Below are 27543 nucleotides of genomic sequence, written 5' to 3' on the forward strand. Positions count from 1 at the left end.
AAAAAGTAAAAATTCACCGGTGAAATGTGAAACTATATCGAACATATAATAACCAATCTAAACTCCATTGCATGCATATACTGATGTCTGGAATAGAAGTTCAGCGTCCCTCGTGGGAGTGTCGGCTTTAGGTAGGGGAAATCATGGGGCAATTCCCCTCTCCCTGGCAATTCCGAGAGGGAGAGGACTCAGGCGGAGGAGAAAGACCAGACGAGGGGAAACCTCTCTGCACCCCCAGCACTCGTGTCAAAATCAAAATTCCATTCAATGCCTGAAAATAAAATAAAAAATTCCAATTCTGTGGAATTTACCAGCTCATGGGTGCCCTTGAGTCCTTGAAAAATTAGAAAAATCATTCTGCGGGCTCAAATCATTTTTCAGGTCAGTTTTATCATGTTCAGTGTTTCATGTCCACTTAGGGGGAAAATTACAGAAATTGCAAGATTTTTTATAAGACCATTTTCGTAGCTCTTTTTTCACTCGCTAAAATAAGTCTATACAAAAATTTCGCCATCTCTCTCAGATTCAGAGAAAATCGAATACTCAGAGTGAAAGGGAACAATTGGTGAATTTATTTAGCTTCTGTGGAATAATTTTCCAGGCAATCTTTTACAGAATTACGCAATACCTGAACTTTTCTCTTTTATTCTTCTTTCACGGAGTAATTCTTTATTCTGCAAAAAAAGCGAGGGATTTTTTGGAGTCAATTTACAAACCGTAAACTCTCCATAAATATTCTCAAATTGCTTGCCGAAAAAGAGCAGGATTTAGCCCCGGAAATGGACTCATAAAGCATTTTCCCAGGTAAGTACAGGTCTGGGAAATTTGTAACGGTAATAATATCGGTCGGTAAGCAACAAAGTTTTATTGTCCCATAATAACCGAATCCTCTTGTCGCCTGTAGGACGTGATTTCTTGAATGGAAAGAGGTGGAAAGTTCGAGGCGGTGACGAAAGAGAGGATAAATCCGAGTGCGAATCCTTGAAGAGAGGAAGAGCCTGGAACCAGAAAAAGGAAAAGATGAATAAAAAAAAATGGAAGAATGCGGGTATAAAGGAAACTCACGTCGAAGGGTGCCTGCATCGTTCATACATCATTTTTCCTTCGTCTCAAGAGTACCTAGACTTCGATATCATGGAATTGGCGTGAATATCGATGGGTAAAAATGGAGATTGACTTTGAAATGTCACTGGGGAGAGTCTAGCACGAGATTCCACTTAAACTCCCATTAGTTTTCCTATTCTGCAGAGAAAGAAATTCATTTTTGGGGGATAAAGCTTTTTTTTTATAAAAGTGGGGAAAAATCGTGATCGTAAGAAATAATTCCTCTGAATAAAACTCCTCCGATAAACTTTCAAATAAGAAGAGATGGGACGAGCTCTCTAAGTTGCATTGAGGGAAAAGGAAAAAAACTTTATTCATTCAGATAAAATTGAGCCATTGACATTTATTACTTCTCCAAACCTCAGTGCACACTCACTTCCCGGAAAAAGTTTGACCCCTTTCATCGCGACATTTTCGAGGAGTTGAGCCCATATAAACCCCAAGTGACAGTTGCACTCACCAAGTACGGCAAGAAAATTTCGTAGAAATTACCATGAAGATGCCTTCAAAATTTCGTGGAAAATTCATAATTATCTCCCGAGTCCTCAATTAAAAAATGTCTTCACCCCAATTTTTTGGTTCTTTTCCATTAATTTTCAACGGAATATAAAGGAGAAATTGACAGTTCTATTCACTTTTCCCTCAAAATTCTGAATTTTTACGACCCAAAATCTGAATTTCCACTGAATTTACATACGACAAGAATTTTTCCGGGAAATTTCGAGAAAAATCCGTTTAACTCTGTTCAAATATTAGAGGCTCACCTCATTATGTACCGAGACAAACATGTGTACAGTTGGGGATAGTTGGGGCTTGAAGATTTTTATCATGTAATAACTTGATTTCCCCCGATGATCCTTCAAACGTAATTGGAACTTCCACGAGGCGCCTCGTTTCCACCCGAGAAAATAATTCTTTTTTCGTCGCGAGAAAACTCATCACCCCGTGATTAACGTCTCATTCGTTTTTATCCACCAGTTTCTCGCATTTCTGCAACACAAAATCGACAATTAATTTCTGTTCCAATTGCACCGAGGGAATAAAAAAATTATAGTACAAATATGTAATACTGGCATTCAGTCTCCAGATATTTAGCTTAATACTCACTGAATTGTCAAATGAAATATTGAATGGGGTAACTCAAGGGATGAAGGGATCGTTTTCAGAAACACGTAACTAGTTCCGAGAACAGACTCTCACGTTGGCCTGAAACGTGACTGTCACTCCTTTCGCCAAAAAAGGGGAAAGAAAAACGAATGGGGAAGTTTTATTAATATTTTATACACAAAGTGCGATTACACCTCTCGAGAAAACCACAGGATACCGGGGGTGAATGAATAACCGCAATAAAAATCGATAATCACAATTGAAGTCGTACGAAATAAATTCATCAACAAAACCGATAGAGGCGGATTTAATTCATTAGACCAATTTGTTTGAAATGATAATGAAAACTCTGACATTTTAGCAGTAAGTGTGGATAATTATTTTTCGTGCGGTTGTGCAAATATTTTAGTTCCAATTCCGCTCATCGCGATATTAAAATCAGGATAGGAGGGGGAAAGATAATAAACGACTGGAGGGTATTTGCATGTGGAATACACAGAATTTGGTAACAACGAGTGGAGAAAACTCGATTGCCTAAATGTAGGTGTCCACGTGGGTGCCATTTTGCGGGCGTCACTCGTTGGAAAAATAAAGCGAATCAACTGGTCCCCCTGGGGTGTACATGGCTTTTGCTCGACTTCGTATTATATATACAAGTTGGGTACCGCAGTGCCTTTGAAGCATTCAGAATTTCGCAACCCCGGGTGTCTGCAGCACCGGTGGAATTGTGTTTTGAATTAAAAATGATACGGCTGTGAGATACAAAGGACGTAGGAATTACGGTTATGTATGTAGCACCCAGTACCGGAGAAAATGAGATGCCACTGAAAATTTTGGTGAATTGAAATTCACCCAATTTTTTTCACCCCATTTTTCCAGTTATTTCGGGAATCCTGATAATTCCAGTGCAACGAAAAAACGCAACGGATGTTGCGCAGTGCGCACCGCGCACCGGTGTGCGTCGTACCCCCACTTCCGCGTGTTCTGCGATGTTTCGATGATGGAAATTGTTTTTTAATTCAGAGAACTCGGGATTATTTTTTGGGGGGCGTGAGTGTAGTGCGTAAGGAAAGTGGTCGTCGGAAAATTCCTAGGGAGAGAAAATCGATTGGGAGGGTGAAAAAAAATAAGCCACAGTACATCTCCCAGTATATTCCTCATGGGTCATTGCTCGAGGGATGGTATAAATTTCGGAGGGAAGTCCACGGCCCTCTCGCCCTGGCGGTCGTCATGGTATCAAGGCAGTTATATATACAATATTTTCTTGCGGAGTTTCCGAGCGTAAGGAGACATCAGGAAGTAACCGTTTGTTGTCCCTTTCTCGGATTCCTTTATTACCCATCGGCTCGTTGTTCACTGTCACATATTTCCGGATATTGTCCAGGGTATGGAGACGACGGGGACGACCTCCAGTCGATTTCGAACGAATCAACGGGATATCTCCAACCACGAAAATTGTGCTCAAGACAGTTTTCTCATTTCCTCTTCCTCATCGAAATAACAACGCTATCATTTTTTTTTCATGACCCAGAAAATTGAGGCTTGGAAATTTTCCAAAGACTTTTCGCCTTAAATCCGCTCAGATCCCCCATTTTTCAAAAATATTTATCGATTCAAGACGTAATAATTGGATTCTTTCGAATATACTGCACTAATAAGCCCCTAAAAATTTTCTCACGGAGTTGAGATTCGAAGAAACTTCCCCCAATCTCAACTTCATCGTGCAAAGGGTAACGACTCACCCTGGCAAGGGGTTGGAAAGGGGTTGTAAAGGGGTTGTAAGTGACGACAAGACGAAAAAAGCGCGCGTCAAGTAAAAAAAAAGAATGAAAAAAAAAACCGACGGCCAACGATGGCACAAGAAAATTGAAAAGACGAAATAAAAAAAAAATGGGAAGAAAAAAACATTGTCGGCCTGACTTGAGCTGAGAATTTTCAGGAGTGCCATGCGAAAGAAAGAGGAAAAACATTTTTTTCCCAGTGTCTCCCTCATTTTTTCTCACAACCCCTTGAAGATTCTCACCCAGTGCTTCCTCTATTCTCCTCCTTTCATTCGACTTTCACGTGCTGAGAAAGCGTCTTACCCAGGTACATAACGAGCTCAGTACATACGAAAACTCTACAAGAAACGGTATGATAAGAAACAAAAAAACGAAGAAAAAAAGTTGGTGAAAAAAAATGAGGGAAAAATTCAGGAGGGATTACACGAACGGGAGGGAGATATTTGTTTAATTAAACCCGACGGAAAAAATCGTAAACAAGCTCTCTTGAAGGATCCCTTCATCAGTTTTCGTCGTGAAAAAAGTTGGGGTAAAAAGAGAATGGGGGAGAAAAAATACTGGGCTGTTTGGAGAAGGGTAAAACTCGAAGAGTTCTCGGTGTTGGAGCAACGAGAAGCTAACGTTGTGCCAGTTGTTTCTAAAAAAAAAATATACAACCAGTAGTGTCTCTCTTGGGAGTGCAACGAGCAAAATATAAAGTCTTGGCCCGCCGACGGGGCTTTGGGATAATAAAGAAACAGACCTTTTTTGAATGGGGACCCGCAGCCACTCGAATGGACCGTCTGAGAGTCTCAAGTACTTGGATTCCTGCGGAGTTTTTTTCTTATGAAGGTATTCAAATGCATTTCTTTATTAATCTATCCGAAACTCCACGTTATTGTTCAGAAATCAATGCTTTTTTTTCTACCATTTTGTTGGCTTTTGGAAAACATTCTTGGATATTATTTATGCAGTGACAATTTATGTGGGATTGAGAAAAATTATAATTAACTGAATTGACTAATTATTAGTTAATCATTAATTAATTGAGTTGTCCATTAAGAATTGTGAATATGTCACGTGGATTTTGCATTTTGCATTTTGGAGTTCTTGAGCATTTGAGAAATTCTGAACAATTATAGCCGGAAACTGAACGAGAAACGGCAACAATTGTAGAACGTCAGCCGTAAAAATGTGGATTAAGTATTTATTTGTGAAATTTCAAACACTCAAAACAAACATTGATTTTTTTTTATAATCCGGTCGTAACTCCCCGAGGGCTTCGAGAAAAACCCGTAAATTCACCGGTGAAGTGGTGTAAATAAAAAGATCTCGATATTTATCACATGGGAGGTATAAATCACTTTTCGGTTGGTCTGACCACAATTTTTCCCCCTGACTCGATTGAGGTTTCTTTGAAAATGGCGAATATCACCTCAACTTTTTCAATTTATTTCGCATCTCACTTCGAGCTGATCCTCGCACAGTCGAAATAGATAACGACAGCTGAGTAAAATGGTAAGAAATATCAGCGAGGAGTTGGTGAGAGGAAACCGGATGTCAACGATGAGACATTTTTTCCCCGAGTAGATTATTTACTCTGGCCTCGGGAGAATCACTTGGAGTTTATTTTTTCAGACCCCTCGGAGGAGATACAAACCAGGAACTGACTAGCGGGTAATACGATTGCTTGGTAATGCCCTCTAAGCACTTTTTTTTGGGAAAAACTCGAGAGCTATGTCCAACCCATTGAATCTGTCTACTTTCATTCCTTCGGGGGAGTTTTTACCCGAACTACCGGGTTTTATCTATTTTAGTGGTGCAGCATGGGATGCCACTCAGCCAAGTGCTACATGGTGTTCATGGTTTTCAGGGTGGATCGAATAAAAATGGAGGGAAATTTTCAGGGCGTAATTATCGGAAATCCATGGGAATTTCACATTAAGTTCACTTTTACAGATTAATTCACCGCGAGGTCAATCAATTTCTACAAAATTCAACACCTCAAATTACTCATTACACGATTCTAAAAAATATTTCATGTATACATTCAATTCTTTAAATTTATTTATTATTAATTAACATATGTAAATGTGATAATGAAGAATATGATTTCATGATTTGAAAAATGAATTTTTATTTCTAGAGTTGTAGTTATTTTAAAAAATCGAACTTACCCTGTATACGTCAGATATATTTGCATTTTTATGATTCCATTTCAATGTTCCACATTTCCTCGAATATATCAATATTTGCGACACATATAATGCATTATACGTTGAAGAGCGGACATTCAAGTCACACGTTTGATACAGCCTTCACTCCTGCGTATGAATTTAGCAGTACACGCTATGAAAATGTGTTTGCAGTCGCGTACGTGCCATTAACGAGTGCCGAAGAGATTCTGAGAATGGTGTATTTGCGAATTAACATTTATCCTCGGGTTTTATTCAGATCAAATAGAAGAAATTCAATTTGATTTCAATTTTTCATAGGCGTTTCGCTGTTTTTTGCCCCTCGGGTCTAGAACAAATGCGGAGAAAACATATTTATTACGGAATAATGTGGATGTGAGGGACTTTGAGGGACTGGGGCACCTGCCTCAGGGACTTTATGTATTCAAACCGCTGCAAATTTTCCGACATGTTCCGCTCTCAGCGGATACAGTTCAGGGACTCTCAACCGAATTGCTCAACAATTCATATTCACTTTACCCTGGTAATTGAATATTCCTCGCAACTTCCTATTCTTTAACCCTTTTCATTTTTATTTTACGACATTCATGTTATTTTTTATCGTTATTATTATTGAAACCGTAGGCGCATCAACCGACAATCATTAGCGAATTTTTTTCATCAGTAGTTCCATAATAAATTTTTTTTATTATATTCATTTGTGTGGTTTTATGTTAATAGCAATTAACTCTGTTTAATTCTTGGAAAATTATTTGTTAATTCAGGATGAGAATTGGAATTTCGCAGTGGATAGGATTTTTTGTTTTGAGTGGCTGTGGAAAAATAGGGTGAAAATTCAGTGAACATGTCGGTTGTCTGAAAATTTCTGAGGGTTTTAGCAGGAAAATTTCTGGAGATGGGATTGTAACAGGAAGGAAGAAAATAGATGATGGTTTTCAAGGGAATCAATTTGTTCCCTTGACTAGTGGAAAAGTCGGAGTAACACACCCACCCCGGGGGTATGAAGGAAAATTGGAACGAGTCCCTGAGAGTCTGTTGTTACTCCTCTACTTTATATAGATACAAATTGTACCACGAGAAAATGATAATATATCGTAACTGGCTGTGCGAGCCTAGAGGCCCATAAATACTGATTTAAAACCGATAACCAATTTCTCTCGGTGGCGGTATTAAATTCACTTGGAAAATAATCCACAATTTTCACCCAGAAATAACAGATTAAAAAATAAAATACACTCGATTCAATGAAAATAGCCAATTGACTATTCAACGAGCGGCGAAAGGAATTATGAAAAGCCCAGAGGTGAGTGAAAAAATAATGCAGGTAATTCCCAAGGATCGTTACCGCACCGGAAGTGAACAGTCGTTGATTTTCCCACGTGAAAAGTAAACGTAACCGTTGCCCCGACATTCGAGAAAAATCGGAAAATAATTAATGCGAGGGGATAAATTATTCGGATAGTGTACCCCAATTTTTGAGGTTTTCTCGGGGGATTTTTTGCTTTTTTTTCGGGCTGTACACCAGGCCCTCAGGTATGGGGGCGCATGTGCACTTGGGACCGGACGAGGAATGCCGAGGGGCCCTGGGGCCAGCTGCCGAGGAAACACGAGTCAGCTGTTTTGCCACGGCACACGCCCGATGTTGGGCAATCGGTCTTGTCGGCTTTGACCAGCCGGAGGGCCCCGACCACCACTGGAATTCCCCGGAATTTTCCGCTCGGGCTCACTATTTGTTTGGGGAAATTCTCCGTTTATGGGGATTTATACATTTTTTGGTTTATGACCGTTTGAGAATTTACACGGTTCGAAAATTACACTTGAAATTTCAATTCTAGTCATTCTCAATTATCAGGTTTTCATCCATACGTGAAATATATTTATTTAAGGAATTTTGTAATTCATTTAAACATTTTCCATATTTTCTAGAGAATTCCCCGGGAATTTTGGTTTTAATAAAAAATTTCCCCCACGAAAAGTGAATTTTCTCTGTTCAGTCGTTCCAGGAATTTCTGTGATTATTTAACAAAAGTTGAAGTCTTCCTCGGAGGAATAATAAAATACAGTGTCCCCCTTTGTCCTCCTTAAACCCTCTTTTTATTTCTCACCTCAATCTCTCGCCCACACGAGGTGAAAGAGGCGAGTGTCAGAGGGAAGAATAATCGAGGACTTTTTACTCCACTGAATAAAAAAATACAAAAATGAGTGAAAAAAATGGTGGACCGGTGGAAGTGAGAGAAAACTACGGGTTATATATCTATCACGTAGGCATTTATGCAAGTCTCGTGGTGAAAACGTGGGGCCCTATATTTCAGAAGTGCCCCCTCGACCTCATTTTCTCGTGTATTCCTTTCGAGATAAAAAATCTCAAAAACACTATGAATACATTTTTTTATTTCAATTGCAAATTTTACTCTCAATTCCAATTCAAAACTGAATTAATTGCGATCACCAAAAGAATCACCAATATTAGACGAACAATAATAATTCAACAATCCATAATTGTAGGTTGAAAATGGCATGAAGTGTCAGTAAAAAAATTTCATTACAACACTTTCTGATTGAAATAATAATCCAAAAAATGTCAGAATTCGAGATTTATAAAGTCGTTGCTAAAAATGAACGGGAAGGACTTTTTTATGTTTTTACGAGACCACCCGAAAACATTGAATCAAAAATTGTAACTCGGTCAATAATATTTCATCGAGTCCCTTTGAAAAAGCGAAAAGGATCGCTAGTGAAAATTTATTATCCCCGAATTGGTCGTAAGTAATAAAAAAAAGCCGAATTAAAACTCTCGTTTGCAATGAGACAATAAAAAAAATCTCATTGTCGTAAATAAACCATCTTTGTGAGGCTGGGGTTCGTACACAATGTACGCCGGGTTTTCACGTGCGTAATTTCTACAAACTTTTATTTTCGGGGCCAATCGGGGTCAAGCATTTGTCCTCGGTACATACCAACGCCCGAACATTACCCAGTGTATAAATACGCGAAGAAAGGCCGTTTATTTATTGAAGACCATTTGCAATTTATGGGGATATTTATTCTCCCGGTTAATCGAAGCAACGTATGCAAGTCGAGGGCAGAGTTCGGCCAATGGCAAAATTGCTGAATTTTTTTTATTATTTATTTCCACATCGTGACCCGAATTAACTGCTTCCCACACAGAGCAACGAAAAATAGTCATCGATCAGCTATTAATTTCTCAAATTTAATAATACGTCAATTAGCAGAGAATAGTCCACAAATTCATCATGATTTCGACGGTATTAATCATCACATCAAATTGCTACTACGAATTTAATTGATTTTCATCCATTTCTCGCCTACAATCATTATTTTATCGTATCAAATCAATAAGTGTATTTAATTTCTACAAACTACGGTTCATTATCCAACCATTTCTCTACAATCCATCATTTAATTTACAGCTAATTCGTTTCTGTTATTAAATTCAGTATTAACTAATTAACGTATAAAAAAAAGAAAAACAGATTCTGACTTTTCAATTTTTCTCAATGATCTCGACAGGAGTGGATCTCAGGCGAAAAACCTAAAAGACTTTCTTTATAGCTGATGAAATTCCCGACAAAAAAGGACTTTTGATAATTTCCGCTAAAACCGATAGTCTTTTAATCAATCGATTTTCCATATCAGACGATTCAATGCCACTCGTCGCGGAGCTCCAATTCCAATTCCATTCCTCTGTCTGAATTCAATATTAATTCATTAAAATACCATTAGTATCCTTGTAGTTTATTCTATTATTATAATATCGATATACATAGTATATTATATATTTTTTTACCGGGCATGTAATTGACTTCCGTATGGGTGGAGAGTTATGAGTTGAGATCGACGCAACATACGTTCGCGGCTGTACGATTTTCCGGGGTTACTTTCTCACTAGCTGGAGAAAATGGATTTCTCCAGTGATGCCCGGATGGTGGAAATGGCCTCCAGGGGGTGAATGGAAGGGGTGAGGGGAAAAGAATGAGAGAAAAGAGGCAATAGGGGGCACAGAGACAGCCACTTTTACGCTCGCTCTCCTCAAGAATACGAACTCGTTTGTTGGGTAATGAGATTTTATCAGGATAAAAAACGAGAATTGTGGAAATAAGAATAAATGAGAAAAATTGTCGGGGGAGTGAATAATGAGGATCGCAGGTGGTAATGGGGATTAATAACGCCAGTGGAATGTCTCGTGGCTCTTCCTTCGTAATTGAGTGATGAGAAAATCGCTGATATTTTCCATTTTTTTCACCGTTTCTTCAACTTTTTATCTTCAAGCTGTATGACGTCACTCAGGGATGGGGGTCATGATTAATTACGGGATCTCATCTGATTTTGGGACCTCATTTCGTCTTGATTTATCTCTTCATTATGGATTTTTAAGAGAGAAATTTGCAGGAAATAATTCTTTACGTTTATACATAATTATTTGTATGATTATTATTATTATTCATATTTTTATTCAATTCTTTCACCCAGAAACCATAAATTCCGCTATAAAATCTTGTCAATCAAAAAATTTCGGATGGATTGTCATTTTTCTAGGATTCGTTTTATTCAACATTGATAAATGAAAAACTATTCGTTTTAAAAGGAAATATGAAAAGAGCTTTTCTATGGGGAATTTGATGAGGTAAATAAAAGTCCTTTATCATTTTTGGCTTCAATCGATAGATTTTGAGGTAACGCGTCTCCTATAAAAATAATATGTAAAAATATATTATGTAAACGGAGAAATAAAATTACTGTCACTTCTAGGATGATCCACAGATATTCCCCAGTTTCTAAGTTTTGTTTCGATGTCACCCCTCCTCTGAGAAAAAAAGTTGTAGTGCGTCACTGACTGCAGTTGCGCGCATGCTGAAGTAATGAAATTCTCCCGATGGTCTTTGCTTCAAAAAATAATGGCGCGACACCGCTGCATCATCGTCGTGGGATGTTAAGACAGGAAAAAAAAATTAAAAATAAATGAAAAAAAAGCTTTGAAAAAAGGGGAAGACGTGAGAGACTGACGCCATATTCCACATATGGCCTGAGAGCCAGATCAGTGGAAAATTAATCCCCGAAAACGCTCTGATTTGTCAATCTCCCCAATTAAAAAAAAAAACCACTGTCCATTCCAACGATTTTTTAATTAATAGACGGGTTTATTTATTTTATTTATCAGCGAGTGGATATTAAGAGGAATTGGAAAAGTCTGAGTTGGTGTCATTTGTAGTTCAGCCATTAGCTCTGGAAGCAGTAGAGAATTGTCGAGTGAAAAAGTTTTGTAATTGCTGAGTGGTGTGCTCCAACATTTTTCCACTTCTCAATTGAGAAAAAGTAAAAGACAAGAAGCTGATAGTTCCTGGGGAAGGGGTCGATCCAGGATAATGCGGTATCGCAGTATTTATTCGAGCATCGAAAAAGCTTCTAATGGTTCCTCTAACGACATCTCGTTTCCTTCGGCATCAGAAGTTACTAGATATGATATTACTGGTAAGTACTTCAACTGTTGAGGCAAATTATCAAGCGCTTTGGTAAACCTGGATAGCAAAATGGGTCACGAGATGAATTTTAAATGGAATAATAAAGTGTCTGAGGGCAGGATTTCCACTCCCACAGAAAAACTGTTTATTTTCCTTTTTTTTTAAATTAAAACAACTTAAAGTCACTCGAAAAATGAAAATTTCACTGGCAATTATTAAATGTTTTAATTTCCACTTATCAATTTCCCAAATTTCCTATTTGGCTTTAATAATTAATTGATATTAACTTCAATATTCTAGTATTACTTGTTGATATTAATATTTATTTTTTTTTGTGTGTGTAAAATATAAATTCCAGGTAGATATCATTTTTTACAATTCATATAGAATATATAAAATGTCAATGGTGATGACCTCAACAATTTAAGGTATCGCATTATTAATCATCCGAAGAGTCTCGATTATTACTTTGTTCTCGATTACATGATGTACCCCAGAATAATGTGTAAATTCCTCCGGTCATCGAGGAGCAGGAAATCATGACTGACGCAACCGCTTATAATCTCACTTTCTACTTCCAGCTGTCTCTCTTTTTTACCCACTTGGCGTTTGAATACCTATTAATTTATTCCACCATATTCGGTGTCTCGACGCGCTATTATGATAATAGACATGACCAACTCGCCTTGTATATCCGATATTACGACGCAATTGAAATGAATCTCTTCCTTCTCAACTCATCCTTCTAAAATTAAAGATAATCAATTTTTTCACCTCCATTTATGATTTAATCCCATAAATTCTATAAACTTATCAATTAACAATTAACTCGTCGTGTCTTCATAATTTAATTGTCTGTGGAAATATCACCAAAATTCCCGTTTTTCAATAGTTTGATCATTCGCTGATACCATGAAAGATAAAGAAAACAATTAATGAAGAAATCAACATCCTGGAGAAATTAATGATTAATTATGCAGAATTATCTGGAATTATCTTAAGTATTGAAAAAAATGTTTAATCATTTTTTTTGTGGTGAGAAATCAGAGATTAATGGAAATTCTCGTGCGGTAAAATTCCGCGGGTTCGCGGGTTCGCGGGTTCGCGGGTTCGCGGGTTCGCGGGTTCACGGAATCGATAAAATAAGAATGAAGCAGTCATATATGAATTGACAATTCCCCCCGGAAAATTCATTCTCAAAGGCATACCTCGTGGGCCTTTCGCCGACTCGGATTATTTCAGGTCACGGCGCCCGGGTAATATTTATGACATCACTCTCGCGAGTGAACGAGAATTCAAACGAAAGTAGCGAGATTACTCTCACTCTCGGTCGAAGCGCAACTCAGACTCAGTGAAAAAAAAAATGAAAAAAAAAACACGTGGAAGGGGAGAAAAACGAGTTTGAGCGGTCGCCCAGCGCGATATCTACGTGACGACTGTGTTGGTAAAAACCGAGTCTTGTTGTCTACGTGTGCATAAATATTACGTGCGCAAAAGCGATTTTGCGTTAGTATTGGCTGGATCAAGTATTGAAATGGAATCGGGCAAAAATTAAATGAAAACAACGAACGTGATGTGAGAAATTGCGGAAAATGTTTGCGCGGATGAATGAAATCCAAATATGTACGGGTAACCGAGTTTGAGGGTTTAATTACTTTTTTTCCCGTTATAACAAATTAGTGGTGTCTGCATTTTATTACCAGAATATTTCGTAAAATTATTCGCGTGGAATTGAAAATGCTGTAACACAAGGGAGAGCGAATTGTGAGTGTGATTTTTCGTATTTTTTTTTAAATGTGATTGTTATTGTATTGAAATCGTATGCATGAGCATTCGGCGGAAAGTTGGAGTGTCTTGTTTAAATTCTGCAACTCAACTCGAGCGTTTTATCGCGTTGGAGAGATATAAAAGTGGGCATTCGTGCGATTCTTGAACGGAGGCGCTGGAACTTTTTCCTGGTATGCATTAACTATTCTCATGTAAACCCAGCTCAAATGATCCGTGCACCGACACTCAAGGGTGGGGGGCAGAAATTGGGATGAGAGGGGTGCAATGAGATGTTAAATCGATCGATGGAAATAGTGACGAGTGCCGTTCGACGATCTATTAATGACACTAGACATGTCTCGAGGGAAATATATGAACTGAGCTACAACCGAGCCATTTCCCTCGATTTAATGGTAAATTTAACAGCATTTAACTTCTGAATGAAAGATCAATCCCTCCTAGACATTGCGTTACGAAAAATGCAACGGAAGTGTGCGCGCCCGCACTGTGCGCATCGTGAAGTGGCGGGAAATCTTTGAAATTTAAATATCGATTTCCCTCCGGCACTTCGGTACCCCGAAATTCTGTAAGTCCCTGCAATCAACACGGAATTGTTCAAACCTCCCTGACGATACATCATCGATAATCAAATAAACTCGGAATAAATAATCCCCGCAGACGTGCCCGGAGTACTAATTCCCCAATATCTGAGCCGACAGTACGTGTCAGATTTGATCTGCTCCAGGGTTGAACTGCGTGATGGGGGAATTTTAAGAGAGGGTGTGACATTGACTCCAACCCCCGAGATTTCCAGGAAAAAAAAACTTTTGTCGCTGATCCTTTATTGAGAATTTCATGGGAGATGGGTCCATCCATCAACCCACCGCGAGATAATGAAGGGCTCGGTGAAAATCGCTGCGAAAATCCCTCCCCTCCAGTACATCAGAGAATTTAGGACAGATACGAGATTTTTTTTGGAAATCGTGCGTCAATTTCCATGCGGAAAATCCAATTCTTTCACGCTTGATGAATAGCACGATAATCCGGCGATCTATCACGCCGTTTTGCCTGTCATGTCTTCTATTTAGTTAAACAGATATTCGGATTCCTTTTTCCCGTTTTCCTCCATCATCCGATTTGATGGCAAAATTTTCATTGAAAACTTTTTTCTAGAATGAAACGAGAACTCCGAAAGATGTTTCAACGAAAATTTCACTATCTCTCTAAGATTCAGAGATAATCCTCGAAGAAAACTCTTCGCATAATTATTCATGATTACTTATTAATTTCCAATTTTTCTAGTTGACCAATCGCGTTGACGTTAATTTCAGGAATTATTTCCGCGTTATTAGTATAGAAAATGGATTATAAAATCTCATATTAAACTAATTTGCGAATACCATAATTAATTAGGCCCCTGGAATGCCCAGCAATTTGCAATTCACGAAAAAAGGAAAAACCCCAGGAATGTAACACGCAGCGATGCATGGAGCGATTGGATATGGCTGATACATACCCTCAATGGATTTAAAATAAAATATTCCCCGGGAATATGTCGATTGACTATCCCCGTGTGATTTACACCGCGCATCCGTGTGATATCAATTAGTCAATGCGTTTTATTGGAAAACTGTGAGAGCGGACATTTGCAGGGGAAATTATACCCCTCATCGGCCATTAATTACGCATTATCCGGTGATAATTTATGTCGTATAATTTCCATGTTCTTGAATTCAATAAAAATGATTAACATTTTCGTTGATTTATCCGCGTCCTTGACAATGCCGGGGGAAAAAGTGAAATTGCGGTGTCATGCTCTCCCTGATTACCAGTTGTAACCCACAATTTTCCTAAAGTCGATTCTCCCTGACATTCGCCGAAAAAGGCAATTGTGATGAAGAATACTCAATTGATACCGATAAATTCCCACCAACTCTTGTGGCTCTTGGGAAATATTTAAACCTTGAGAGTGATCAAAACAAAACAAATCAAAAAATAATTAAGACACTAGTGTCTTACCGTGGAAGCCTTGAGATTTCCAGCGGAACAAATCCCGAGGCATTGGCGATTGATTCCTGACGAGAATTATTCAACGATCTCTGATAAATCCGATAACCCGAGATTTCACGATTCCATAATCACGAGTGAAGGTGAACTGCCCTCCTTTCATATTCTCCCCCTCCGACGATCAAACCGATCTATTAACCGTTGAAAAAAAAAATGGTAGCGACTCAAAATTGATAGCTACGGGCTGTGGATAAATCGATGACATTTCATAATCGATCAGACAATATGTCAGCCCCCGGTCATTAAAATCACATACAATTCTGAAAATACTTGCACTTCCGGCAAGTTGCATAAGTCAAACGATTGCCTTCGGGTCCTTCCGGCGTACAATTCAATACTCTCGATCCGGAGGAGTGAGAAAGTAGCTGTTACGGAAGTTGTGCTAATTTTAAATTGCCCACGCTCTAGTATATAACCATCGGCCATTGTAATTTCACTTGAACTATTCATCCTACTCTAAATATATACGAAGAGAAAAAAAGCGTTTCGTATTTACCAATAAGTTTGGAAATATTGGGAATTTATGTGGCATGTGCCACAGGAAGTGGAAAATCCAAGAAATTGAGAAAGTGAAATTTGAGAAAGTGTGGGCGGGAGCTTACACCGTATCCTTCAGTGAATTTTCCCCTATTTCTAGGGGTTTCAATTCATGTACGAATGTCGGTGTGGCCTCGGCTGCCGATGCACCGAGTGACCTCGACCAACCACTGGTTGCTTCCAATTCTCTATCTCCTCTTCAAACGACTCAAAAATTCTCGATTCAACCTCGAGAAGTCAACCTCAAAGCAATTTAGCAATAACCCCCTAGATGTTGACCTCAGGCATTAATCGTCATTGCGTTTAATATATTTGCGGTTTAGAGAAACGCCACGAGAAATTTATGGCTCCCCTCTTCTCTTAATTACGGAAGAGAATTTTATTTCGTTTCGTCCCAACAGCTCAAAATTCGAAGATGAATACAATATAATGTTTTATTAAAAAATGGACACAATCAACAATTTAAATTTAAATGAATCTCGATCGAATGAGGATTGTCGTAAAGTCAAAATAAATAATAAAAATTAGGAATAAGTCATAATAAATTAAAAATACTGATTCAAATATTTTTGGAACGGACTAGATTTTTCGAAATTTTATGAGCAGTTTGTCATTTTTTTGTGGAGTTTTCGCACACTTTGAATTGAGATTCTGAATTGATCTGGAATTGACACACATTAATCCCAGGGCACAATTACCGCCTTCGATAGCATGAATCACCCGACGAACTCTTCCATTGGTAAAGAGAGAAACGAAAAAAAATATCCACCGGGCCATCAAAAAACCGAGGGAGAATTATCCACGACCTGTTCAAATAAACAAACACGTCATGTTTTAAAAGGCCACATATCATTACAATTCAAATGACACCATTAACCTCATCTGCCCAATGATTCTCTTTTATTCCTCATAAATTTCCCACAACGTGAAAGTATATCTAGTGCACAACTCACCGCAATCATAAAAAAATTCAACGAATTATAGGTTAATTAACACTTTACCATTTCCACTGACACTTAACCGGGGATTCCATTAGAATTCCCAAATTTTCAAGTCAATTATCAGCGAATCAGTCAATAATTAAATTTTTGAATAATTGTTTTTCTTAAAATTTTCTGGTAATTGCGTGCATTATAATTTATTCACTTCTACAATTTCCAAAAACCCAAAAACAAAACATAAATAATAAATCTAATAACACATCAATCCATGTACACTATTATATATTGATTTGATTGATTTTTCCATTAATTCAAAAAGAATTTTTTTCATCAAAAAAATCCAGCTGATGCAGAAAATTCCGCCAAAAATTTGAATTTCACCAGAAAAAAAGAATTTCCCGATATATTCCAGTAAATCTGATTGAATGCCCCTCAGCAGGATTTCAATTTGAAGGCAGGATAAGAAACCCCGAAGATTCCTCGTAATAACTGAAAGTCGAGTCCACAATATCGTCAGCGGATTCCGCCAGGCATAAAGCAAAAAAATAAAAACGAAAAAAAAAAAAGAGAGAATGAACCCGAGGCCAGGTATATCCACTTCGTGGAAGAGTCTCACACGTCCGGGGCTGTGGCCACGACTTCCTTCTTCTTCGTTTTCTGGCTCAGCACCCACTCTCCTCCGTCTGCTCTCTCCATTTTTATTTTTTATCCCCCTATTGCCCCCCACCCCCACCCCCTCTATCAGCACAAACAGTCTCCATGTGCTTCTTCCTTTATTCCGCGTTAACCCCAGTCATTTTCACGTTTTGTTCTGTTACTTTTGAAGAAGAAAAAAATTTCATTTTATTCCACATCACACACCGACAATTTCCTCTTTTCCAGGGGACGTCCGCCTCTCCCACACGTTCATATTCCTCAGCAATTCATATTCCTCTCTTTGTTTTCCATTGTTGTTTTACTCTGTTTATGGTTTTTGTTTTATATTTTTATGGGATTCTTTTTTTGTTTTGGATTTTTTTAGTTGTTTCCGAGGGCGATGTATCTCGCACACCGCTGACTCCTCGACCTGCCACAGAGTCTCTCCCGCACCATTGCACCCATACATTCCATTGAGCCCCCAAGCGGCATATAAACCCACACAGATACTGCACCAGGTATATACCGGCTATGTACCCTCGGTATATGCCCTCGACATCCCCCTCTGGTCATGAACAAAGCTCCAGAGCCGGTCTGTCGGCTCGGGAATCTTTCATTTTTTTATACCGTCTCAACCTCATCCTCAATCCTTGCAGTCCTTCAATTTTTTTACAATTTTAGTAACTCATCAGTTTGCATTTTCAATATTCCCAGAGTTTCATTCAAGTTCATACCAAATTTCGGAGTCTTCTGGGGGATTCGGTTATTTTTTGAAGAAAATCGGGGGCGACATCCAAATTTCTCTGTTTTTCATAAATACTTTAGAATTGAACAGAGATACGAATATTTTTACTAATATCATTATTGCAGCTCTCATTTTTCTCTATAAAAAATGTAGACCCGAAAATATTGCTATTTTTATTTATTTATGAAATATTAGCAATGAAATAACGAGTTCACTAATCTTGTTCTGAAACAGCAAATTATTAAAATGAAAAAACAAAAATAAAATTAATGAAAATTCAAGTAAAATGGCCAGACCGAAGATCAAGAAGTGTCAAAGAATATGAGTATTGATGAGAAATTGAGAACTGATGGTAATTTCCGATGTGAAATGAAATTTCTGCCCGAGAGGTTGTGTTTATGCTATTCTATTTCTGTGATTGTGTATTTTGCGGGTCTCAACGGGATTCGATAACAGCTATAGATCGGATATGGTGAATAATCCAACTGATACACCCATCCTCACGAGGTTTACGAGCCGAATGTTTCCTCAGGGCTGGGTATGCGGTCCAGGTGCGTCTAGGGAGAATCGGAAAAACGCAGACGACTCCAGGAGGGATCATATATCATGATCGTGAGATTGCTGTTTTTTCACAGTCGGTTATTTCTTGCGGGCCAACTGCTCTTTTAACATCCAGGGGATGAGCCACACAAGAACCCACCGGTTTCTCGATTAATTTCGCTTTATTCCATCCCAATATACTACCACCCAGCGAACGCCAGAATAATTAGGAAAACGATAAGAAAAACTAATTACACAATTACCCCCTCGAAATAAAAATCAATGGCAATCAATTTGACCTGTGCTCTCGTCCACAAAAACAAAACTAAAACTTCAGAATTTTTTAATTCTTTAATTTTTCAATTATTCAATTTCTCTGGAGAAATTGCAAAAAAAATTGTTGAAAATAATGAACAAAATGAAATAATGGAGATCGATTGAAAATTATCGAATTTAAATGGGGAATATAATCTTGAGTGTAGCATGACCCGATGTAAAGGTGTGCGGATGCTCCGGTAAATCGAAGGTAAATATTTGCTCCGTAGTTGAGAAAAAAAGGAGAGAGATAGTAATCTACGAGATAGGTAAAACCATTGGGTCTAGAATTTTCTCGTAGCGAACTAGTGGATATTTTGCCGAGTTAGTGGGAGTGGAAGGGCAAAATCCAGGTGGAAGTGGACGGCAAATTTGTAGTGGGGAAACACCCGAGTCTCACCGAGTTGCATTCTTTTCCGTTTCTTCCCGAGCAGAAAACCAGTTTCCATCGCCAACTCAGTCCCTCTTTTATTCACCATACCTTTCAACCACGGGGGCCCCCAGGTAAATGGGAACGAGAGCCGGATCCTTGGCGATCATTCCTGAGGGACCAGGAATATCCTGCTTGCGCCTATGTCCTAGCCCACATCTAACGGTCTCTATTGTCTGGATAAATTCTCTCCCACCAGAATATCAGGGTAGACCCATAGACTCATGCTGTGTCTGCCCTCTGAGGAAACGACAATCAACCGATCTCAAATCGATATGTCGTGACACGAACACACGTTTTTTACTCGCTTTTGTTGTTCTTTTACCACTGGTGGTTAGTCTTCACTGCAGAATATATTTTTTATCATTTATTCCCCCGATTCACTGCCACGGAGACGAGACATTTGTCAAATGATTAGTCAACCTTTAGAAATTTGGAGACTACCATTTCTCCATTTTTTTTTCGTGACCAGATTTTAGGGAATATCTTGGAACTGAAGCATGCTGGTGATTTTTTTATTGATACCTTTTTTGTAGCTCTCGTTTTTTCCTCTGAAAAATGTATCTGCGAAAATGTCGGTATTTCTTTTCAATTCAGAGATATTATATTTTTTAGTGAAAAGAGAGTTTTTGTAATTTACCACTACGCTCCTAATTTTTTTTGAGTGTCGGAGAAAATACATAATAGTGATTATCCATAATTATTATTAATTATAATTGATTATGTACTTATGGCGTAGTAATACAAGTGAATCTTTTTAGCCTTGAGTATTTTTTCTGTCAACATTAGTCTCGGAAACCCCATAAGGAAGCGATTTCCTCGGTATTTGGACTGCAAATTGCTCGTTTCGATGAAGAAACAGGATTGGCCATGGGATGAAGATAAATGATTCGAGCAAAGATCATTGGGGTGAGGTTATCCTGGGAGGAAGAAACCTGGGATTAACACCGTGGAAGTTTGATTAGGGACAGGAGATGGGAGTATGAGTGGATGTCACACCAGAGGAGATTTCACGGAAACTGTTTTGGCGGAGAAAAAAAAAAGTAATTCCTTCCTTCTTCCCCTAATGGAACTCTTTGTCATTCTCCTCCCCCTTGCGAGACGTCGAAACTCGATCGGCAGTCGTTGAACCGAGAACCGCAGTCGAAGTGGATCCGGATAATTACATTTTCTTTGTTCCTGAAGAGACCACCGAGCATTTTTCTATTATGATCCGAGAGGCCGGGGATTTCCTGGAAATTATATCTCCGTTTTGTCTTAAACAATCAGATCAATACGCAAAGCAATTCTTTGTATCGTAATATATCGAAATCATGGGGTCGACGATCCTCGATTCTTATTGGGCCGCGAGCTGCGTGAATTTAGCGGCGCAGGAGCGCGCGGCAAATTGAAATCCTTCAAAATCGAAATTTTCAAAAATTCGTTTTTTCCCTATTTATTCTGGACTAGTGACTTTTACTGCCGTTTTTATCATCATTATGGATTGTTTTTGATACAGCGATAATTCAGGATGACTCAACATAATCGACACCCGAAAGCCGTAGAATTTTCTTTGGGAAATCGCCATGTCGGCAAGTGGGGGATATTTTGAAGAAGATTAATGAAGTAGAAAAACCGTTGTAGAAGGCTGTAAAGGGTCCAGGAAACAAATGTACATGAATAAGGGAGCTCGAGGTGAATATGTAGTCCCTAACGACAGGAACCCTCGGAGGGAAAGGGCCGCATGAGAGTCATTTGACGAGCATTTAGTCGAGAGGAATGCGTTTTGGTTGTACCCCAGGTACCAGCCCCCTTCGGCACGATATGCCTTCATCGATTTTATCGTTCACCCAAAAGGTGCCAATTCACCCTCAAACAAGTTCTTGTAAATACCCCAGGTAGTAAATCTTCTCGGGGACGAGAAGAATGAGAAGGCAGGGATTTACGAACTCGTGGAAAACTTCTCAATGTTTTCATTTTCCCAACACAACAAGATGTCACAGAAACAAGTAAACAAGGGGGAGAACATTTACTTATTTCCTCACCTAAAATAATTGCTATTTCATTTATAAATAAAATATTCTCAGTCTATTATGTATTATTGAAGTATTATTCGAATTTCAATGAATGAGATAAAAGGTGAAAAACACCTGCGATAATTATTTCGTTACTTTTATCTTTGCGAACAAGTGAATAAAATTGGTAAATTGTTGCGCAATTCTATTAATTTCCTCCACTCAGTCGTAATGAAGTGCAACATTTGAACAACAAAGAACAATGATCGTTAGCCCGTTTATCACCGAAATAACAATAAAAATAAATGTCAACGAGTGAACTGAACCCGCATTATCCATCCGCGATAAAGTCTCGTTTTCCGTCGTGTGTGTGCGACTGGCTTTTAAAGTGGCGCCACAACACCGAACTGTAACGTTACGACTTAAGACCAGTAATCCAATTTTACAACATGGTAATTACCATCACTGCGCACCTAGAATGCAAGCACGCTCATCGTAAAGATTTTTATCCATCGATGATTATCGTTTACGATGGTATTTCGATTTGAATAAACATCAATCAGGCCCGAGGCACCGCTCGATCGTTCAATGCATTTTATTTTTTACATATTTAATATTATATTAATGAAAGACCGAGAGGGATTTAGCATTATGAGTTTGACAGCTCAATTACTGCACTTTAGAGATTGCACTGTTCTGTTTTGAGAGTTGAAAAATTCGAGAATTTCACTCTATTTTTCGACTTTAAAGGCAACGCGCGCTAATGACTAGGGTACACTCAGCACCGAGGACTTCTTTGGAGTCATTCCATGCAAACTGTAATATTTATGTAATTACACACTTGGGTACCATGTGCTTAATTTTTTAGGATAATAAATCCGTGGAGTTTGAGCTGTTTAGGTACGATAAAGACTGGCGGTCTGAAATTGAGACCTTTCAAATGTTGGGAATCTGGAGCGTTTGAGATGTTAACGTCAGTTTCGTTTTTTCAGGATAAATTGAAAAATATTTTTCAATAAATTTGAAGTGCAGTAAGTCGTAAACAGGTGGAAAACCAGTGATGGGGTATTATGAGCCATCGATTTCACCGGTAAACCCCTGACGTCATCTGGTCGATCTTTTGGGTTGAGGATTTGTCGACAGTAGTGAAAAGTATTCGGAATTTCGCTCATTATTCTCAGCTCATTTACCTGAAAATCCAAGGGGTGCTTTGGGATCGTTTTTCCGTCGACCTCAGCCCCCATAGGACATGCCCGCAAACCCATCGCAATTTCCGCTCGACAAAACGGCGGATTGACGTCAATTCACCCAACAGAATTGTCGATTTCTATACTGAAGAGCAATTGAAATTCGTTAGCAGTCGCTATTATCATTTAAATCTATCAATCAGATTGGTACATTATAATATAATAACGTGACCGTTATTATTTATAAGCCGCTATTCAGATAAATCCACAAATAATTATTTACTCACCTCCAATGGCTCGTTGTATACCTATTTGGGTCAAGTGACTGTACCTATGACATTGATTCAAACATTTTTTACGCCAGTGTCTCATCGGTTTTTTTTATCACTAATCCGTGAAACTAATGACTGATTCATTAACACAATTTAATGTAATTACTTTTTTACTGCTTCTTCAATTATTGAGTGCAATTAATTTGTGATCATTAATTTATTCGAATAACGATATTTTTTAGTGTCTATTGAAATTGTGTCATTTTTATGGAAAAATGGGAAAATGTCAGTGGTATCAGGTGTTTTTTATCGTTGAATCGCTGATTACGATAATTTTTATTCATTTGGAATTATTACTAACGATTTTTTGTTGCTCGAGGGGAAAGTACGGGGAGTTAGACTCCTTGGAGGTTCCATTAAGTTAAATGACAGGTTCGTAATTACATGTAATAAAGGTAAATAATTGAAACAGTTTTTCCGTGGGAAATTTAGATTCTTTTGCTTCGTTGAGAAAGGGAAAATGAAAAGAAGTTCAAGGAGAGAATATTAATGAATTCGCAATCCGTGAAAATTGCCGAGAAAATTGTTCTTTTTTAGTGATAATTTTCTAGTTTTTTGCGGATGTTTTTGTTTTCAATTGGGAAGGAATTTTAATTACGATAATGAAGGCTGAGAATTTGGTAACATGTACATCATGTTTTATACTTATACTTCATACACTTATCCGCATGGAGAATCTCCCTGCAGCAAATCCCCAACTGCATCTACCTGGACCTCAAGCATTAACTAGCTGCTTCCCCACATTACCAGGAGTTACCCAATGCGGTGGTTTCTGTTTTGAAGTAAATGGTTTAGTTGCCAGTACGAGAGGTCCATGAAACCAGTGGCTGCTCTTCAGAAATTACGGTTGAATGTTAAAAAACTTCATTTTCACAAAGTCCCCACACAGAAAAATATAAATCATTTTTATTATCACCGAAATTTATTGCAAGGCAAATACGACACCTACAATTTAGCTAAAAAAATTTACATTTAATTCCGCAAATTCGATTCATCGAGAAAAATTTCGGGAAAAATGAGAGAGAATCAGAATGACGTGGAAAAAAAATTCACCGACTAAATATGTGTGAGCTAAAATGAAATGATTGAGGAATTAATAAAAAATATGAATTTTTCAGGTGAAAAGGTGGAAAATTGAGGTGAAAAAAGGGATTGAGGTGGTGTGGAGTCTCGGATTGGCTCCTACAAGTGGTTGACCCTGGCCCAGAGTCTGGCACAGAGCCCCCCAGTGCCACTGGGTTGACGCATATCCCCTTCAGGTTGTAGTGGGTAAATTAGCCCCCCTCCGATGCAGAAGAGTCCTTCCACCTTTGTCATTGGTTCTTTCTCGCGCCAAATTCCAACAGTGTCGCATTATTCCCGCGGCCATGGCACTCATCCACGAATGCCGATGGACTTCATGGAATTTTCAAGGTAGTCATTATCATCTAATTCAATTAATCCGCGTTCTTACCCGTTGTAAATATCATAAATGTTCTTATTCACAAAAAAAAAATATATATCTGCCATTAAAAAACATTGTGATAATAATAAAAATAATAATGATAATAATAATAATAATAACAATAATAATAATAAGAATCAATAAGAATCATTTTTTTATATTAAATAATTTATTAACTTCATTAGTATTATTGACATCCGGATGCATTATTTATTGACTTTGCAGTAAAATAACAAGTGTTTTCAATATAAAAATGATGAATAATTATTTTCTCGAATATTTCGGGCTAATTTTGGAAAATATGGGAAGAAAATAGTTTTCCGTTTTAAAATGTTGGGAGCCCAATAAAATAAAATACTTCACCGGCTCTAATTTCCGAGATTTTTCATTGTAAAATGAGTCCATGGATCTGACTCACTCAATGGGAACAGGGACAAGGTGATTGGTGACAGATACAGTACTGCATCGATAATAGGTTATCGGGCTATATATGGTGAATTGAATGCCTCATCAGGCACCTCGATATGGCCACACATTCGCTGATGAAAACGCTAATCGATGATGAGGAAAGAAAAACGAGTGATATCGAGATCTATGGATGGAAAATGTGGGCGCCAAGGCTGGGCCGACGTTGCGCCGCTATTGTCCGGAGGTCTCCGAGGGCACGAGACGCGTCTCGTAGTCTTGACGTCTTGACAGTGCGTACGGTAATCGGAGGGACGTGAATAAAAAACCAATGATTTTTATTTTTTCGGTAGTCAGTGGAGCTGAAAGGTCGAGCCTCACATAATTGCCTTTCTAATTTTTCAATTCAATTAATAATTACGTTTGATAACCCAAATTAACACAATTCAAAATATTATCTCAAAAAATCACACCTCAAAAGATTACAACTGAAAAAATTATTTCTTCAAAATATTACAGCAGGGATATATTATAGAATATTTACTGAGAATATTGTAATAAAAGATACATTATTTCGAAACATTACAAGAACAAGGAAGAAACATAATTAATTCTCATATTTGGTAATTGTCAATTACTCCCGAACTTTTACTCGCTACAATTGCTCCTCAGTATACCAATAATTTTTAATTATTCCAAATCACAACATAACGTTATGACCGACGTCTCGATACCGAAGATACTCCATAACATTACGGCCCGAATGACGAATTGAATACCTAGAAATCCTCAAGTAATCCCCAGCTCACTCAAGCAAATCACAACAATCACAACTACACTTAGGTATATTGCTTCAAGAATAATTGAGGGCAACAATATTTCGCCTGTATAACACTTCTGCGCAGTAAACAATCTATATTACATTCCATACATTTGTAATATTTTCAAAAATAATATAATGATATCGTAATGGCTCGACTTGTAACATTTTCCGGACAAGTTTATTCGTGAAGTAATATATTTACATTATTATAATTTTTGGAATATTTTGAGGAGTAATATTATTATTGAATAAAATTTAGAGCGGACTTTTTATAGTCCTTTTTTTTTCAGTTCTCTTTTGATCAAGTTGTGGTAATTTTCCAAAGTGACAAATTGCGAGTAAAAAATTTGATTTTCAGGTGACAATTTCGCTCGAGAAATCCAGGAGGCGGTGAATTAATCCCTAATTTGCGTTGACGCGGTGGTAAACAAGAGGAAAAACTTGGCTGGCAATATGAAAATATACGTCGGGAAAATGCAAATACGAGTGGAGAGGATGGGTGTTATCAACAATCCCAGTCTCATCTCTTTCCCCGTGAGCCAACATTTTCCCGCTGTCGGAATTACACTTACACCTGACACATCAGTTGGAACTTTTAGTCAGGGGGATATAATGCAGGAGTGAAGGACGCACTGACTTCAGAGTCTAACATTTTCCTCCACTTTTGCATGCCCTCATGAATTTCAGAGGGAATTTCAAATGAGCGTCGAAGCTAGGAGTAAAGACGAAGAGGACAGCGACAGCTTGATAAGCTGGTCTTTGAGAATGAAGTAAAAAAATAACTTGAAGAAAACCCTAAAAAATAAAAAAACAAAAATTACTGCGAACTTTCTGGAGCACCGATTGGTCTTGAATTAATATTAGACCATTAAGATCTCCGGTGCAGTCATAACGCCAAAACTGCACATCAGCAGCTGTTCGATTCTATCGCTGTATATCGCTTCATGACTAAGAATTATTCAATGGAATTGTGTGTACAGAAGACGAATGGACGTGGAGAGTGCCAAAGATTCAATAAGAACATAAACAATAAACAATGACTCCAGTGGCCGTGGTGAGAAAGAACTAAGAATTTTGTATCGATAGGAGTTATCCTTTTGATATTCGAGACCGGTACAAAAGGTCGGCTAAAAGAAAAGTTAATACACAGTGTCTTAAATTTGATTTGATTTTCAATTGGATAATACCGAGTATGAAGATCAGAGGAGTAATATGAGCGGTTGGCCCTTGAGGGCTTTGAGAGTGGGATAGTTGGAGGAACTAGGATAGATACTTCCTAGACTTGGAGGCAGAACCTCGCGTTATTGATTCTACCGCTAAGTGCATTAGCCCATGGTGGGCACCATCTACAAAGAGGCCACATGCCTTATGAACATTTCCCTCCCCCTTCACTTATCAAACTAACAGATTCATCTTTCAGCTAAAGCGCTTCAACTACTCCAGCATCAGCAGTACCCCTTGCTGGTACTCCAGTGGCTAATGAATTTCTGATATGTCTTATGTGTTCATAAAGCAGAGCCAATCTTCCTCCAAGGTCTTTGATGTCAGGAGATTCAATCGAGCTGGAGATTAATTACAAGACAAATATGTTATTTTTCAATTTAGAGTTAAATTTAGATGATTTTTTTTTTGGTATTAGGAAATGAAAGCCGGTCAATTCAATCAATGGTTTTTATGATAAATATTTGAATATTAAAAAAAGGGATGAGAAATTTACGAGCGTAAATAAATGAG

At 38.1% G+C, this 27543-nt stretch overlaps 2 long non-coding RNA genes across 3 annotated transcripts; one reads left to right on the top strand and one right to left on the bottom strand.

The window, feature by feature from the left end:
* Positions 1–313: 313 nt before the first annotated feature.
* LOC105268749 (uncharacterized) lies at positions 314–17504 on the bottom strand. 2 transcript variants are annotated; one of them, XR_892366.1, is made up of 5 exons: positions 16971–17504; positions 6149–6494; positions 1869–2094; positions 1066–1242; positions 314–998 (listed from the first exon to the last, which is right to left on the bottom strand). It is a non-coding gene; the product is annotated as an uncharacterized lncRNA (long non-coding RNA). The 2 variants fall into 2 exon arrangements; XR_892365.1 differs by having other exon boundaries at positions 17019–17503.
* On the top strand, positions 13162–27543 carry LOC105268747 (uncharacterized). The gene is made up of 3 exons (XR_892364.1): positions 13162–13410; positions 24256–24550; positions 26168–27543. It is a non-coding gene; the product is annotated as an uncharacterized lncRNA (long non-coding RNA).

This window comes from Fopius arisanus, unplaced genomic scaffold, assembly GCF_000806365.1.
Source record: "Fopius arisanus strain USDA-PBARC FA_bdor unplaced genomic scaffold, ASM80636v1 scaffold00060, whole genome shotgun sequence".
Lineage (NCBI taxonomy): Eukaryota > Metazoa > Arthropoda > Insecta > Hymenoptera > Braconidae > Fopius > Fopius arisanus.